The following is a 14,454-nucleotide window of genomic DNA, read 5'->3' on the forward strand; positions in this document are numbered from 1 at the left end:
CCCTGCATGTCCTGTAGGCAGGGTGAATTTTGAGTCCAAGTTTTTGTGGGTAGATTGATATTTCCCACCCTCTACCAGGAGACTTGTGTAGTTAGAGGATGTCCTCTCCTCTTCAGTCTCTATGGCCCCTGCTAATAAGTCTCTGCTAGGGTCCCTCTCACACCACAACCCCTGCCCCCAATGTGGAGCCTGTGATGCCTTAGATCTCCAGCTTGTCACAGAGATGCTTCTGTCTACAGTTTGTCTTTTCTCTACAAGCCATTTGTCCTTCTGCCTCTTCTCTCCCCACGTTTGATCTCCTCATACCTCTCTGTGTTTCTTTTTCTTTCTTTCTTTTTTTTACCTTATTCACTCTCTTCAAACCTCTATCTATTATATTTCCCCTTTCTAAGTGAGATTTAAGCACCATCCCTTGGGTCATCCTTGTTACTTATCTTCTTTGGGTCTGTGCATTGCAGTCTATTTATCCTGCACTATATGGCTAATATCCACTTATAACTGAGTATATACCATGTGTGTCTTTCTAGGTCTTGGTTACCTCACTCAGGATGATCTTTTCTAGTTCCATCCATTTGTCTGCAAATTTCATGAGTTCTTAGTTTTTAATAGCTGAATAGCATTGTATTGTGTAAATGTATCACAGTGTCTTTATCCATTCTTTTGTTGAGGGATATCTAGGTTGTTTCTAGATTCTGCCTATTGCAAATAAAGCTGCTATGGGACCAGGCATGGTGGCACCCGCCTTTAATTCCAGCACTCGGGAAGCAGAGGCAGGTGGATCACTGTGAGTTTGAGGCCAGCTTGGCCTACAAAGTGAGTCCATGACAGCCAAGGCTACACAGAGAAACCTGTCTCCAAAAAAAGCTGCTATGAATATAGTTGATCAAATGTCCTTGTTGTGTGGTGGATGTCTTTTGGGTATATACCCAGGAAGAACTAGTTCCAATTTCCTCAGAAAGCACTAGCTTGATTTCCAAAGCAGTTGTACAAGTATTCACTTCCACCAGTAATGGAGAAGTGTTCCCCTTTCTCCACATCCTCACCAGCATGTGCTGTCACTTGAATTTTTGATCTTACTCATTCTGAGGTGTATAAGATGGAATCTCGAACTCATTTTTTTTTAAATTGTTGTGATCTTACTATGTTTTCTTTCACCTGCTCCTGGAAAAATACCTATTATGTATGGTAATTTAAATCACCTGAAGGCTGTCTGTTGTCTCCTGCATGAAAGGTGTCAATGCTTCTACTAAAGAAACTACAGCTGCCTTTCTTTTTGTCAGAGTATTTCTTCTTGAATGAAGATTTTATTCCTGGTGGTAGAATTGCTTCCCCCTTTCTGCAGTTATTATTCTGTTCAAAAGTAAACATTATGACATCCTTTAATAAAAATAACCATTCTACTTCATTATAAAATGGACATCACTATATGCATTCTCTTGTTATATATAGAATTTCACCATTCTTTATGTTTTTCTTGTTGTTCCCATGTCATTCTTCCACCATAGAAAAAAATGTTTGATTTGTATTATTATCTATTTTGATCTCTTGTTTCTTTTGAGACAAGGCCCCACCGTGTGGTCCAGGCTGGCTTCAATCTCACGACTTCCCTGCTGCGGGGTCTGAGGACTGGCATGATTGGCATATGCCAGCACACCTGGCTTTAAGTTCTTATAGTGTTGATTAGAAATTACACCTGTGGGATGGATTGTGAGACATGACAAATATCAGAAGGTTACTCTGCTGCCCTGTGGAGGTGGGATCACCATAGTCAAAGACTTGGTCCCCATATCAGTGCTATTTGGAAACATTTGGGAGATGGGATCTAGTGGAGTGCCCTAAGGAACTGGAGACATGAGATATTACTTCTGAGACACCTCTGGGGGTTTGAGCAGGAACACTGTTATAAGAGCAGTGCTCATCTTCTTATTCTCTGCCTACACTCAAGATATGCCCATATAACACATGTTCCCATCATAATGTGTCCCCACCAGATGTCATCCCTGTGTCTAAGCAAATGCCTCTTATGTCTGCTCTGCAAGTAAGAACACCGAGACTGCTGGATAAATAAACCTTTTCTCTTTACATAGTATTGGGTCTCACTGAAAAGCTGACTAATTTATGATCTAAATGTATAATCCTAGGTCTCATTGATAACAAGAAAAGCCATAAAGGTTAAACAGCTGTGAACTCTCACAGGCCAAATAGATAATGTAGACAAAGCCAAGACTGTAGAAAGTATTTTGTAAAATTTGCAGAAGACGGGGATGGAGAGATGGTATAGCAGTTAGAAGCCTTTACTAGTGTTCCAGAGGGCCCAAATTTAGTTCCCAACACCTATGTCAGGTGGTTCACAACTGCTTGTCACTCCAGCTCCAAAGGATCTGATGCTGTCTTCTGATTTTAAGGTATCTGCACTCATGTGCAAACTCTGTACCACCCCCCAACATATGTACTTTTAAAAAACTATGTTTAAAGATAATTTGGAGAAAACAGACATTGGAATTCTGGAGTGTGGAGGGAGCAAGATGGAAAGAGAGCAAGGGAGCAAGGGAGAGGGGGATAAAGGGGAGAAAATGATTTCTTTAATGCAGCTCAACTGTCAGAAATAAAACAATGTGCAACAAAAAAGTCCTAGAACAGCTGCCCTAACATAAGACAATCAGTTCTTGAAGTAGCAATCATTCATTTCTTAAACAGTACCACCCGTGTGGGGGTCAATTTGAAAAATATATGGAGACAAAACTTATGGAAGTTCTGGGTAGGTGATGTGAATTTCCTTGCTTTCAGTTATTGATGCTGAAAGTAGAGGTTGTTGGTGGTAAAGACATTCTTTTTCCAGTATTAGCAGATCCAGAGACTGAGTGGCTCTGCCTGTGGGCAAGTCTTACCCCACCTGGTGACTGGTTTATATATCATTAACATTCTTGTGTGTTATTTATAAATGTAATGGAATAAGAAAACATCATTGCTTTTTGTTTGATCTGGTGGAAAAAAAAAAAGGCTTTCCTTAATTACAAATGTGCCCTCTTAACAGTGTGGAAAAATTTTTTGATTACTTGACATGCTTCTATATTATATGATAAATTTAAAATAAAAAATGAATGATAAAACTAATTATAGATTTTTTGTTAAAATTGCAGTAATATTTTCTAATTCAGAGGCAACACTCAAATGATATGCTGACATGAGGTTATATGCAATTTTCCTAGCAGTAGATCAAGCCAATTAAAGGAATTTATATGAAATTCATAAAGAAGCATTTATTTTTTAGAGTTTTACTTTATTGTTAGTATATATATATATACATATATATGTGTATATGTGTATATATATATGTATATATATGTGTATATATATATATATATATGTATATATATATGTATATATATGTGTATATATATATATATATATATATATATATATGTGTATATATATATATATATATATACACACACACACAGAAGCTCACAGAGGCCAGAAGATAGCATCAGGTCCCATGGAGCTGGAGTTACAGGCAATCTTGAGCCTCATAACATGGATGCTAGGATATGAGCAATAAGCACTCCTAACCACTGAGCCATCTCTTCAACCCCGTGGCATTTATTTTGAGCAACAAGCTTTGAACTAAGCCTTAACTTCAACATTGCTTTGAGATCACTCTTTGAATTGACAGCATTGATCTCAGATATGTCTTTAGTTCAAAGATCTCTAATCAATACATAGGAAAACCAAGCTTTAAAAAAAAAAAAAAAACTCTACAAGCAGAAAAAACACTTGTAGTTATTGCCATCAGAACTCTAATGCATTGTGTGTGGGAATATTTTTTTCCACTGTTATAATCTGTTCTTACGGTTTCCTTTTAGGATATTATATACTAATATGTTTGGGTAAAGTTACATCTGCTCTCAGGAAACATAAAAGAAAAGAACAATTAAAAATTAGTTGGAGATTTGAGAACTTGTGGCTAAGAACAAGTTGATGGTGGATAAAAAAAAATTTTTCCTTTTAGTAGTTTTCCGATGCTGGCAACACATAAGTTTGCATCAAGCCAAATCTGTTATAATTTTGGACCCCAGATGGAAGTTGTTTATGAATAACTAGGGAACATCCACTTTATTTATAGCACAGAAATCACTAACATTTGAAAAACAAAAAAGCAATTACTGTATCTCCAACCGTGTAATGGCCATGCTAGACAGAAGAGCCACAGATTTAACTTCATCATTCTTAAATCAACAGTGAACAGTGGAGATTGTGACTGCTTTTTGAAAATTAGGGGGAAAACAACACTTTTAGAATTATAGCATAAAAGACAATTAAAGTCATAACTCTTATTCTGCAGAACAATAAAGTTCCATTTTAGAGAAAAGAGAAACACGTCACCAGAGAAATATTAAGATAAAATCAATTAGGGTAATAATTTGATCCCTGCCCCCCCCCCCCGTTTATTCTATGGAGGATACCTTTCCATAGCCTCCTCTCCCAACTTCCTCTTTTGTTTGAAGTCCCTTTAAAAATATGTCTTTCTAAGTTTTTGTAACAGGTGGCCTTCCACCATACTTTGTTATGAGTTTAGAGACAGCAATGTGGTGGCCCTGTCCTGTTAGGCTACCTGTTCTCAGTACTTCAATCAGAAGACAGGTGATTAGGAAGAACAAAGCAAGAGCTAGTCAATGTGGCCACATTAGGAAGGGGACCAGTGAGCCCCACGCCAAGCCCACCAGCTGGGACCTGAAATAAAGTCATGAAGTTTAGGTTTAAATAGAATGTAAGGGGTATGCACCTATCTGTGACCCACTGCCGTGGCTCCAGTGTCTCCTGTAATGTGAAATCTTTTTTTTTTTTTTTTTTTTCTGGGAGACAAGTTTCTTCTTTGGCTGAGACCAAGCTTCAACTTTAGCTTTTTCCTCCACAGTATGAGAGTCCTTGGGAAAGGCCAATCAATCTCTTAAGGTCCATTGTTCTAATAGTGTGACAGCCGAAAGGAGGGACACACGTGTCACTCCATCCCTGCCAGGGTGTTACATTTTCCCAGGCTTCCTTTCTTTCTGTTTGTTTCTTTTCTGGTCTTTCTTTTGTTATAAGCAAGCCTTAACAGTATTTTCAGCTCTGAAAAATGAAAAAAAAAATTCTGTCTGATAATTATATAAAAAGGCCACAAATAACTTTTCCGGTAATGAAGCTTTGGCTTCAAGAGACCAGCAAGGATAAATTGAAGCTACTTTCCCTAAAGCTGAACATGGCATCTTAAAGATTGCGTTGCACAGCCCAAAATTCTAGGTACTAGCATAGTTATTCTTCCATTCATAATTTTGGACCATCACTGATCAAGGAATTTCCCATAATCATGTCCTCAGTACTCTTTACAGAATAAATAATCATTTATCTTTTTTTTTTCCTCTCTCTGTTTATAAAAGTAAGAGTTGGTTCTCTCCTGTGGGGTGGGTCTCAGATTGGCCCTTTCCTCAATCTCTGCTCTGTCTTTATCCTGCGCTTCTTGTAGGCAGGGTAAATTTTGGGCCAAAGGTTTTGTGGGTGGCTTAGAGCTCCCTCCCTCCACTGAATTTCCTGCCTGGCTATGCGGTGGACACTTCAGTCTCCCTGGCCCCCACTGCTGCTAGGAGTCTAAGCTAGAATCACCCCCATATCCTCCCAGGAACCTACCCTGTCTCAGGTCTCCAGCTTGAACTAGAGATGTGCTTGAGACTATTAATGATACTCTGCTATGCTTGCAGACAGGAGCCTAGTGTAACTGTGCTCTGAGGGGCTCTACCCTACAGCATATCGAAACAGGTGCTGAGACCCACAGCCAAACATTAGGCAGAACTTGAGGTGTCTTGTGCATGAGTCGGGTGAAGGCTATAAGGGCCTGGAGGGGATAAGAACTCCACAAGAAGACCAAGAGTCAATGAACCTAGGCCCATGGGGGCTTACAGAGACTGAAGCACCAACCAAACAGCGGGCATGGACTGCACTTAGGCCCCCAACACATGAAACTGATGGGCAGCTTGGTCTTCATGTAGGTCCCCTAGCAAGTGGAAAGGGGTTTCTCTGACATAGACTCTGTGGCCTGCTTTTAGATCACTTTCCCCAAGCTGGGCTAGCTTCTCTGTCCTCAGTGAAAGAGGATGCGCTTAGTCCTGATGGGGTTATATGTGTCAGGGTGGATTGAAATGCGGGAGGGATCCCTTTTCTGAGGAGAAGGGGAGGGGGAAAAGAGGAAGAGGGTATGAGGACGGTAATGGGAGAAGAAGAGGGAGGGGGCTTCATTTGGGATGTAAAATGAATAAATAAATTTAATGAATAAAAACTGTTACGGAAAAAATAAACAAAAGGGATTTTTTTCTTTTTCTTTTTATTAATTTATTCTTGTTACATCTCAATGTTTATCCCATCCCTTGTATCCTCCCATTCCTCCCCCCCCCCATTTTCCCATTATTCTCCTCCCCTATGACTGTTCCTGAGGGGGATTACCTCCCCCTACAAAAGGGATTTTTTAAAAGTTAAAAAAACTCTTCCTCCAAGATTTGATTCTATATGAAAATTTCCTATCACTTAATATATTTATTTTGTTTTTATTTTTATTATTAATCTCTTATTTTTCTGTTTTTGTATTTCTTTCTCCCAATATACTTGTTTCTTTCCCCCATCTTCCCTCTTCTCACCTGCTCCCCACTTTCCATCTCTTATTCCATATGTCATCCCTTTACCCTTTCTTCTTACTTTTTGCATCTCTATTCTTGTTCAGAAAAGGCTTGCCAGGCCTTGTCACTCAACCCCAAAGGCCGGAGACAATTAGTCACTAGAGAAAGAAAGCAGATACGTTCTGGCCTCTTTCTGAAAAGATTACTTCTCAGTCCTTGCTCTGTTGTCACTCCCTCCTACCACGGTCCTTTTCCCACTTAAATATTGATGCCATCTCACTGGCCACCTACTAAAGTAACTGTGGCTGGCACTCCGCAGAGGCAAGAGGAGCTGCAGGCTGGCAGCAGGTAGGAGACTTTCAGGCATCTTTTCCTCCTATCTGTTACTTGCTCTTGTGTAGTCTCTGGGCTCCAAGCTTGCCAAAGACCCAAGTGTGTCTTAGTAGATTTGCTGCCCAGAGAGAAGCTACACTTCCCTCAAGCTGTGAACTTTCTGACCCTCTGTCAGCAGCTGCCTGGGCTACCCTGGAGCAGGAGAAAATGACACTCTGTGTTCATCAAGTAGGGCAACGGCCAAAAGCAGCGTCGAGATTCTAGTCATCCATGTCTCAGTGTTTTTGACACAATACCTACTGGTTTGGGTCTTGTATATTCTCAGCCCATCCAGAGGGGTTGTACATGTAGCTGCCTTGTCCACTGGTCTGCACACGTCACCCAGGGGAGTTACACCTGTGGCTACCTTGTACACTGGTCCGATGGTTCCAGAATAAGAGCAGTGTTGTTTCTGAATTGTCAATGTCACAGCATGAGCTCCTGGAGATGGCTGAAGCTTCGGAGCGCTTCAGTGTGTACCACTTAATTACGTGCCCTGTGTAATTTCAGAACCGTTCTATTTATAGCGAGACTTTATTTTTAAAAAGCTTACATTTTAGAGTAGGAGGCGATGCAAATCATTTTAAGCCTTGTAATGAGCCTTAAAATGCCACTCCACAGAGCTGTAAAATTGGCTTGCACTTCAAATGGGTCACATTTAGATCAAGATGACAGTAATGGCAGGGTTTGGAAATGTGAAATGTAGTGCATGTTTGAATGGATAAGTCTGATATGTGTTGCCGTGTGTGTGTGTGTGTGTGTGTGTGTGTGTGTGTGTGTGTGTTTTGTAGAGGTGTTTCTTATTACTGGTAAAAAATACAGAAGAAGTCAAGGACATTTTGGATATCTAATAACAATTCAGACTTATGTAAATACTTAACAAGGTCAGATTTCACCTGACATATATTTAACATGAATTCCAAATGGGGAAGATATGAGAAGTAAAATGTGAGTGTGACCAGTAGTCGAGAGCCAGTAGTAAGGCTGTCTGTGCTGTTAGTCATGAAACAGCGTCTGTGGAGAACCTCAGTCTGTGCACGGGGTTCTGTGTGCACATGAGTTCTGTCTGTGTGTTTGTGTGCACATGAGTGCTCTTGGAGAAGAGAGACATATAGGTTATTGGAGGCTCAAAGTCTCTTAAGAGCTCAATGACTCCAAGATTTCCTGCATTGATTATGGTCCAGAATATGATTTAAGGAAATTTTAATTATTTTTTTTATTTTTAACCTTTAATATTTTTATCTGTCCTTTGAAATTTTTATAAATATGTACAATGTGCATTGACCATATCTACCTCCTGCTCCCCTTCCCACTCTTTCCTATGCACCTTCCAGTGCATCTCTCTCTCTCAATTTTATGAACTTTCATATATACAAGTGTGTGTATATATATATATATATATATATATATATATATATATATATATATATATATATTAATTACTGAGTTGAGATAGTGCTCCCCATATGATCATATGTGTGTGTGGTTGTCTATGGGGCATGAGAAATCTACCAGTGCCACACCCCTAAGGAGAAGTGACTCTCCCTCCCTCAGAAACTATGAATGAATGGTCAACAGCTCAGCTACAGACAGTGCCTTGGGAGCCCCTCTCCTATCAGTGTTGGAATTTTAACTGTCTTACCAGAATCCAGAATTTCCACAGCTTTTCTCCCTGTTATCCTCTGGTTCTCACATTCTTTCCCTCTACTCTTCTAAGATGTTTCCTGAACCTTGGGGCGGTGGGGGGGTGGGGGTGGGGAAGGAGTCATTGTAGAGGTTCCATCTACATTGGAGCATAATTGCATAATTATTTTTTCTGATTCAATATAGGAGTGACTGAAGGTTAGGAACAACTTGAGGGACCTAGGAGTATTTCAAAAGTTACATGATTCTGTCCCAAGAGTGAACCAGCAAACCCCGCCCCTAATGTGACATGACTAGTGTGTCCTCTCCCGCACTCACCTCCTCTTTCTCCCACAGAGATTCATACCTACCCATACTGCAGGTCATCCAGAAATGCCATGAGAGTGATTAGCTTTAGAGTCAGCCTGACACCCACCTCACTTCCTGACTCCAGCATCAGATCTTGGGGTCATTCGTGGTCAGCCTCATCCCTGAGCACAGTGGGGAAGCAGGATAATCAGTTGGCTGAATGTTTCTATTTTCTGGGCCTGATTGTTCCATTATGGAGATACAGCTGCACCACCGCTTCTCCTTTCTTAGCTGCCCCTCCTTGTACCTATTTCTGGCTCATCTTTACAGCCACACTCAGCCTTAACCCTTACACCTACCTCTAGGCACATGCTTGTTTCCTAACATTCAACTGTAGCTCCAACACCCAACCCATGTTCCCTCCCTATCCTTTAGCCGGTCACCTTCACTCAAGGTCCTACACTAATATTTTCTCAAGTAAACACAAGTCATATGAGCTCACAGAGACTGAAGCAGCAAGCACCATGCTTACATGGGTCTGCACCAGGTCTTCTGCATATGTATTGCAGCCATTAGCTTAGGATTTTTATAGCACTCCTGCCTGTAAGAGTGAGTGGGTCTCCAACTCTTGTGCCTTCTTTCGGGACTCTACTCCTCCTGTTGGGTTGCTGTGTCCAATGTTGATATGATAGTTTTTGCTTCAGGTTATTATGTTTTATTTTTTTCAAAGAAAAAAGAAAGAAAGAAAACAAATCTTTTGTAACCAAGCAACAGTGACGAGTTTAAATATATTTTCAAGATCCAGCACAAACTATATATGAAAAGAACAGAGAAAACATTAGATTTAGTTCTAGGATCTAAAGCAAACATCACTTTTTGAAAAACATGTTTTTTCCAAGTGGATACTTTTAAGGGATAGTGCGACGGTTCCATGTAGAAAGGAACTTGCTATGGAATTCTAGCGATGTGAGTTTAATCCCTGGAACATTCGCCTGGGAGAAGGTGGGTACCAACTTCACAAAGTTGTCTGACTCCCACACATGGGCTGTTGAATTCAACCACACATTCATGTTAATTCACACTAAACCAGGAATTTTTAAAAAGTCATTTCCTTTAGGTCCGATTCCAAGACCTGTGGTTATCTTCTGAAAATGCTATAAATCAAAACTGTGATTTATTTTCAATTAATTCTCTATTATTTAAATTTTAATGATGATAATAGGGACTACGGATTTAATATGCAAACCCATAGTTTATGTAGTTTAGAGACTAGGCTAGTGTTTCCCAACCTTACCAGTGTTGCAACTTTTTAGTACCGTTTACCATGTTGTGATGACCCCGCCCCCCAGCCGTAAATGATTTCTTTTGCTGCTTTATGAGTATAATGTTGCTGCTGTTATGAACCATAATGTGAACATCTGTATTTCCTGATGGTCTTAGGCATCCTCTGTGAAAAGGTTGTTTGACGCCCAATGGGGCTGTGATGTACGGGTTGAGAACCTCTGAACTAGACTGATATCTTAGCTCCACTATCAGCAATAAGTTACATGGTAGTAAGAAGAATCCCTGGCAATAACTCTGTGGCATTTTATTTGCTGAAGTAGATTCTGGGGAGAGTGTGTTTAGTGGGTGCAATGTAAGCATCTCTCATGTGTGCCATTTTCGTCATCTTCACAATTCAAGAGTTCTACCTTATTGTCTCTTTTTTGTCTATCTCTTTCACATGTCTGCTGCTACAAAGCAGAAGAAGCGAGTATTACTATTCAGGGGTTATGTGATTAGTAGGGCAGGGGAATCTCTGCTTCGTAGATTTGGAACATATGTTGAAAGGTTTGACTGTCAACTGATTTATCCCAGCTTTCTATAGAAGGAGATATCCTCTCCACTAAACAGACAAAACATCAGAGATGGTTGTTTGTGACAGTTCAGGTTCTCTTCAGTCTGTCTATGCACCTCAGGATGACCTTGAACTCCCAATTCTTTTGCCCTCACTTCCCAGGTATTGAAATTACATGCCACCATATTGAACTAAGGTAAAAATACTTTATTTTAAACTAATACTATTGTGGCCTCAGGGCAAATTTTGGAGTTTGCTATTGTCAAGTCTCTTGTATAGAGATTGCTGGAAATGTAATTTTGTGAATGATTAGCATATTTTTTTTGCATATTTTGAAGAAGAATAATAGACAAGAAGAATTCTGCCTAAGGATCACATTACATATCAATTAGTCACACTCAAATAGGTATTTAATCTCACTGTAGGTTACTGGGATGTACTTGCCATTTCTGATGGTGTGTGTACAAATGGGCTTGAAGTTTTCCAGGCTAGTGCTTTGTTTTATCTTTGGTATTGGGAACTGTGTATGCTAAAGGGATAGTGTCACTATGCATTTCTATTTTCCTTCAAAGAATACCCACGTTGATGATGGTATACCTGTACCAGCAATACCTGGGGCTTGCTTCACGAGTGATGTCTCTGAGCCCTAGTGTCTTCAGCAAATTTGAAGAAGTAAATATTCTGCCCACCTTGTATGAATAGGTGAAGAAACAGTTGAAATGACACATAAAGTAAAATAACTATATGTGTCTACAGAAGAGATCATGATAGACCATCTTACCTTAAAATCAAAAGACGTTTGGGAAAATATTTTGAAGAGGAAAGATGTTTGTTTAGTCCATAACAATATTATTATTGAAATGTCCTCTTCAAGGACGTCTATATTTCTTTGTCATGGCTCAGAATGAAGATAGTTCTTTTTGTGAAGTCCACGTCACTGGTACAAACCTCAGAATCATTGCCATTGCATGCTCACAGATTGAACAACAGAGTCCTGCTTCAGTATCCACTGTCTACAAAGCACCCGTGTCAGAGATATGAAGCCATTATGTCAAACAATTCACCTGCTTCTTTAATACCTCTTATACTTATGAAGAGGGCACTAACTGCAGAGTCTGACCCTTCCAGAGCTAATCAGCCCAATGGGCACTGTGGAAATACTAACATGGCTCAGAAGAAGGGATAAAGTGAAACTGGAGAGTTAAAATGTGTTGTCTCTGGCTCCTCTTCCAATTTATGGAAAAAAAAAAAAAGAATAGGAAACTAGGCAATGTACCTAACAGACTCATGGCATGCGAGCAGTTTCGTAAGCATGTAATACATCCTTTCAATTGTTGCAAGCACTAATAGCAAGCAGTGGCCTGGTTCTATGGCATGTAGCCCATTACTTTTTGAGTTGGCCTGGCTCATCTAACTTTGGGAGCAAATGTCTGACTCTATTTTTATGACTAATGTTTCCTCGTTCTCATTAAGTTGAACACTTCAGCTGTGGCTATCTCTTTGGGGTCTTTAGGAGCAGCTAGAGTCAGAAGGGGTTATGTGACTCTCTGTCACTCATATAAAGGTCAACAGAAGGCAAGGGGAAGAGATACAACAATGTTTCTTTGGTGGCCTTGTCATACACGCTACCTACATTTTCTCCTACATTGTTTCTTCCTTATCAGAGCTGGGAGTGGACAAGTTTGACTCTCATTCTTCCTTCAAATACAATTAGTTTTAACATTTGCAACCAAGGCTCCATTCAGGAGGACAGGAAGCATAAAGACTGATAGGGCATAACAGACAAGGAAGCCTAGTGTTTGGAAATACATTTACCAGAGTGCATGCTGCCTCTCCCATTGGCCTCTTCTAGCAATCTCCATCAGGAAACCAAGAACAATTAGCCTTTTCAGGTCCCAGGAAGAGTGCTTTAGTTTTCCTTTTCAGGGGCTTTAAGGTAAACGTAATCTCAACTAACTTTATAGAGTGTGAAATTACTTTGCAATTGAATAAAGACTCTTGTGCATAAATGATATAAGCAAAAGCAGATTTTAGGGTGATCATATTATTGGAGTCAGTGCCACTATGTAAGGTGGGTTATTTTAGAACTTAATTCTGTCAGATCACATTGGTCTATGATGAATCTTTTCTGACTCAGCTAGAAGGATGTCTTGTCTGCTACTCAACACATCTGGATTAGTCCCATTCTTCTTTACATTCTTGATCCAGAGTCATGGATATCTTCATTTCCTGCACTGGGTTCAGGCCATTGGTCTTCATTAGTTCTTCCTCCTCCTGTGATGTTAACTTTATATGACTGTAACAAAGTACCTGAGAAATTCAACTGACAACTCATGTTTGCATGGGTGTTAGCCCGTTAGAAGCAGAATTAACTGTTTCTAGACATGAGGTGAAGCAGGACAACAAGGCAGAAGATCATAGAAGAACAGGCTGCTACATCTTATTGGGACTCTAGGTGAGAGAAGCATGGGAGAATGGGGAAATAGAAGGATCCAGAGGGTCCTAGAAACCTACAAGAAGAACATTATGAGGCGCGGATTTGGATCCAGGGGTCCTGCTCAAACGATGGCACCACCCAAGGACAGTACGTGCAGTAAACTTCAAACCCCTTCCCAGATATAGCCGATGGACAGGACATTCTCCACCGTTGAGTGGAGAGTGAGGTCTGACTTTCACACAAACTCTTGGGCCCCATATTTGACCATGTCTCCTGAATGGAGAGGCCTGGTGGCACTCAGAGGAAGGATAGCAGGTTACCAAGAAGAGACTTGATACCCTATGAACATATACAGGGGGAGGAGGTCCCCCTCAGTCACAGCCATAGGGGAGGGGAGTAAGGGGAAAATGGGAGGGAGAAATGGGAGGATACAAAGGATGGGATAACAATTGAGATGTAATATGAATAAATTAATAAAATATTTTAAAAATACACACACACACAGATATATATCTATAGAACAAGCTGCTTGGCTCCTGGAGGTTGGGAAGTAAAGGGAGCCTGCAGAGGGCACTAGAAAGGATGCATGCCCTCTCAGAGCTTGCCCCACTGAACTGCTTCTTCCAATTAGTCCCCTTCTTCCAAAGTTCCACCACCTTCCAGTTATGGCATTAGATTTTGAATGAATCAGTCAATCAATCCACTAATAAGATTGGCGCTTTCATGGTCCATTCATCTCTGCTGCTTAGGGAACCAGCCTTTGACAGAGGAAATATGCGAACAATGAGTCAGATCAAAACCACAGCAAAATTTCCCCAGGTTCTGTATTTCTCAATCTCCTCTCTGTCACACTTTGCCACTGGTTTCCTAATTTCCATCAAACTCATCCACCTAACCTGCTTTACTTACCCCATCTGGAGATGTTTTCTCATCTATTTATAACTGCAAAGTAATTGAATTAACACGGAACTCTGATCAGAGCTAAACAGGCTAAGTGTATGTTTAAATATTTACCTTAATCGACAAAGAGGGTGGCAGCACATCCCACGCGGAGGGAATAAAGTACCTTTCTCCTTTCTTTCACTCATGTGTGATAGCTTTCAGCCTATAAGCATTCTACCACCTTCCTTCTGGCTTAAATTTATCACCAAATCATTGTGAGTGACAATATTGCTGGGTTCTGGGGTGAATGGGCATCCTTGTTTTCTTCCTGATCTTCTGGGTGAGCATGT

This window comes from Acomys russatus, chromosome 23, assembly GCF_903995435.1.
Source record: "Acomys russatus chromosome 23, mAcoRus1.1, whole genome shotgun sequence".
Lineage (NCBI taxonomy): Eukaryota > Metazoa > Chordata > Mammalia > Rodentia > Muridae > Acomys > Acomys russatus.